The sequence below is a fragment of the Fringilla coelebs genome (genome assembly GCF_963513975.1).
Source record: "Fringilla coelebs genome assembly, chromosome: 9".
Taxonomy (NCBI): Eukaryota; Metazoa; Chordata; class Aves; order Passeriformes; family Fringillidae; genus Fringilla; species Fringilla coelebs.
The window spans coordinates 4,667,745-4,672,097 of NC_140067.1; the positions used below are offsets into that span (position 1 = coordinate 4,667,745).

Below are 4,353 nucleotides of genomic sequence, written 5' to 3' on the forward strand. Positions count from 1 at the left end.
TCTTTGCAGTCTACTCACCCAAGAGGTAGCAGGTGATTCTTGAGCACTTCCAGGGATGGTGACTCCATCCCTTCCCAGGGAAGCCCATTCCAGTGCCTCACCACCCTTTCTCCAGTGAAGAAATTAAATTGCCTGAGGCTAAAAGCAGGAAAAACCTGTCCCCTCAATACCTAAGGGAGGGCACACAGAGACCATGTGGGGATGATCTATTAACACCAGAATTCCCTCACATCTTCCTTAAAACCATCTTGTGTATCTCAGGGAATGTTCTAGATCACTGAAACTTCTTCCCAGCTCTGCACAGGGGAAGATGCCCAAGCATATGTTTAGACCTGGGTTTTGTCAGGATTCCTCTCAGTTTGTGGCATCCACAGAGAGTGACCTAATTACCACCAGACCCCTGCATGCAGAACTGGAAAACTTTCCAGACTCAGAAATCATCCCCAAGACCAGCTAAAGTTGTTTTCTGTCCCTGCCACTTCCAGATGAAGCGCTGCTAAGAAGAGGTTTCACTTTTTAAAAGGAAGCATGTTCTCAACGTGGTTTTTATAAATGAAACCACATCACTCCTTCAAAAGACGACAAAGGAACTTGCACGCATGATTGATGAAATATCCAAACACTCTTACAGGGGAAAATGTAACAAACACCCGGCAGATCATAAGCAACACGTCCCAGAACAAGGCCTGACAAATGGCACGCAGCAGTAATTCACATTTAGGGCCTGACGCTGAATATTTACTTAATACATGTTTATTTTAATTGGAAATAAAGGAAAGTCGGTGATGAGCCTTTAGGTAGTGGCACAGACATTTTCAAGTGTCACACAGGCTGTGGCAGGCTAATGAGTGTTTGGTGTGAAGCACAAGAGCTCCCTGGTGGGACTGTGCAGGAGGAGAGCCATTGCTTTGGTTATAAAACTCCTTCTGAGGAGACAGGCAGGTTTCAGCAGGGCTGTGTGTCACAGTCAAAGCTGTGAGGTGGTTTGTTCCCCGAGAGGGTGGGAGGCTGCCAATCTTAAAAATATCATTTTTGTTATTTGCAAACGCAAAAAATTGCTTTAGGCTCGCTGGACATGCCAAAGCCTTGATCAAAATCGTGTCCCTTTCATGGGGACAAAAACATATGTTCACATTATCCCAAAAAGAAACAAGGGGGCATGGGGGAGTACAGGGAGGGAATCTTTTTATCTTGGTTTAGCATGAAAATACCCTGCGTGGCTGCCAGTTGTTTATCGGCTTTTTCAGATCAACAATATGTTCTTCCTTAAGGCCTTTCATTGAAGAGCTTTCTGTTAGTCTAACTTGTATTAAATAACCAAAACCAAATGGGGAACAGTCTCAGGCTCTGCACTTGTCACATGACACTGCTGTTTAAAGAGCTTTTTTGGTCACCAGCTCACAGCAAGAGTATTCTGGAGAATCTAATTCATAAATTCTCGCTGGTTTTGCTTTGAGATATTTCCCATGTGATTCCCTTTTTTCTTTTTTTCCTGTGCCAGAGGAAGGGGCACAATTTTTGCTTGGGTCAGTCACCTCCACTTCTCTACTGGGTAGTTCTGCTGCTGGTCCCTTCTTTAGTTGTGTGACCAAAAAGGTGAATAAAAACCCAAAAAAAAACCCATAATTGGGAATTTCAAATCATGCCAAGAAAGTCTGATCTTGAGAGAAGAAGCACCAGGGAGAGACAAGTTAGAAACCTCTCTTCCAGCCCTGGACTCAGGGAAAACAGCTAAGCAAAGAAAAATAAGGCATCCTTATCTTCTGAAAAACACACCTGTCCTTCAGCTTCAGATCTTCTGTGGACAAATACCACAAAGGAAAAGGTGGTGGTTTGCACAGGGAGAGGAGTGAATCAAAACAGGGTTTTAACAATCTCCCCTGTTCCAGTGAGGGCAGAAAACAGCAAATACAAACCCCAGGATGTATCCCAGCCAGGGGCAGGACAGGAAAGCACACAGGCTATCAGCTGGCGTGGCTGTGATCACAGGGACTCTGTCAATCATTAGGGCAGAGTTTCATTGTTCCTTCCTGCCCAGGTGAGTTCTCCCACTGCCCTGTGGCAGGTCTTTCCAGATGGATGAGCCCTGAATGGCCACAGGCACAGGAAGCCACCCGTGCTGTGAGATTGATGCTGAGATGGAGCAGGATAAGGCTGTGAAAGGCTGGAGTGACAACAGCAATCAGGACCCTGAAAGAGGAGAAAGCCATCAGTCATCCCTGTTTCCCTCATCTTCCAGGTGGTCCCCAGCTTTAGGCATCTTTATAATTGAAGGGTCACTGGAATGTGTTCTTTGATACTCTCCACCCTTCTGGCAGGGGCTCCCCCTGATAACAGGCAGAGATAACAGAGGCAAAGAACCCCCAGCTCCTGCCAGCACCTGCTCTGCACAGGGAGGTGTCCCAGCTCCCAGCAGGGCTCAGCCCTGACTCTCTGCTGGCAGCTACAGGAGTTTTATGTGCTGTGACCACTTCCAGGGTGCTGAACTTTGCTGGATGGGGACATTTATTCACCAAACTTACCCCAGCAAACTTACCCCAGCCAACAGTCCAGCAACATTACGTATTTTAAGTTATTATAAATCATTTATATGAGGTTTGAAGCTGTCCATAGTCCACCTCAGGTATTTTGCCAAAATGGTTTATTGAGAAAAAGATTATCTGCAATACTGACTGGAAATTGACTGTGTTCAATTCATCTGAAAGAAACAAACCACGCTGAATTACAGCAAGAGAGGAATTTAGTTCATGTTTTGAGCTCCTCTTATCTTTATTACCAGAGCTGTGGCTTTTTTTGTCCTTACAGCTGTCTGTCAGCAGTGCTCCAACAGAGGGCTCTGCCTTGAATTTCAATTGAATATTCTCTTCCTTGAGAGAATTTGAAGTACATTATTTAAAAATAAATAGCCAAAGAAATATTTAGAGCCAGTGCAATTGAAATGAGCTCACATAAGTTAAGAATGATGGAGAAACTTGTGTTTTAAAAAGAAACATTTACTGCTTGTCTTGGAAAATAGGAGGAAGCCAAAGGACCTGCAGTTCTTACTCTGCATTTCTCACTCCTCCCCAGTGTTTCTATGCCCAAGTACCTGATAGCAGAGTGAAGAGCTTTTCTCTTTTGAGCCTTCTTCAGCTTTGAACTTGGCTCTCAGTCTGCTGGTGAGAATATGAGCATCATAACTCCTACTGAGGACAGAAATTGTAGCAAGAGAAACTTTGGGACAGTTCAATATATTTAAAGGCATCACACCCAGTTATTCCTCTATCATTTCATCAGACACCAGCATGGAGGGGAAGTGTGAACAACCTCCATAAGGAGCAGGATGGATGGACACTCCATAACTCTGATTTCCAGCTGAAGTCACAGCAGTAAAGAGCTGGAGTCACTAACATGATATTTTCCAGCAGAGCAAAAATCCAACTCCTTTAGCATCAGCTGTAGAGACAGTTTTCAGTTCTCACCAAGGGAACTGAGAGAAGGATAGAATAAATGGATATTTGCCCTCTGCCCCTGGCTATAAAAAGAAGCATCAGAGAAGGATGAGCAATAAAGCTGTTGAACAACATCACCAAAGGATGCCCAGCTTAGCAACATTTCTTACCCTAGAAGCAGCCTGAAATGCTCCAGAGAAATGATCTCCTCACTTCACAGGGGATGGACAGTATGAGGACAGGGATTAGAGCCCTTTCAGACCTCCCAGAGCACCTGAGTGCATGGAGGTAGCAGCTCCCAGCCTGCAGAGAGGGGTGGTGAGCAGCACAGGGGGACAGCACACATCCCTCCCTCCCAGCCCAGCCCAGAGATGCTCTTTTCTTACCCCAGGCAGTCACTGCTCTGGTGGACAACTGATGGAGCCCCACAAAAATGCTGGATGGTGCCTGACATTCTGGCCTTCATTCCTGCAGCACTTCTGGGCAGATCATCAGCCTTATCTTTGAGCTTCCTGCCTCAAGTCACAGCCCTGCTGTTATTCAAACACAGTTTTGTATTTAATTTAATTTCCTCGTTTTTGTTTAGCTTTGATAAAGGAAAGGAAATCTTTTCTAATCGGCTCAAAACAAGAGCACTGACTCAAGACCAAGTTCAATGAGCTATCAGGGGCAACAGGATACTAATGGCTAATGCAAAAGTCTGAGAAAGAGTCATGGGAACAAAAGCCACTGGAGGGAGAACAACTTGTCCTTTAAACCCAAGAGGAAGTGGGATGTGGAGAAAAGTTCTGAGTTGAAAAGCCACTGCAGGAGGGGCTGTGACAGAGCTTGAGCAAGGAGCCAGGGTGAGCTGAGAGGGAAATCACAATGCAGTGAGCTTTGGGAAATCACAATGCAGTGAGCTGAGCTCTTTGTGCAGGTA

At 45.3% G+C, this 4,353-nt stretch overlaps 1 long non-coding RNA gene across 1 annotated transcript; it reads right to left on the reverse strand.

Annotated features, from left to right (window-relative positions):
* Window positions 1-756: 756 nt before the first annotated feature.
* On the reverse strand, window positions 757-3,931 carry LOC311156796. The gene is made up of 3 exons (XR_014616372.1): window positions 3,818-3,931; window positions 3,089-3,152; window positions 757-2,190 (listed from the first exon to the last, which is right to left on the reverse strand). It is a non-coding gene; the product is annotated as an uncharacterized lncRNA (long non-coding RNA).
* Between the last annotated feature and the right edge of the window lie 422 nt (window positions 3,932-4,353).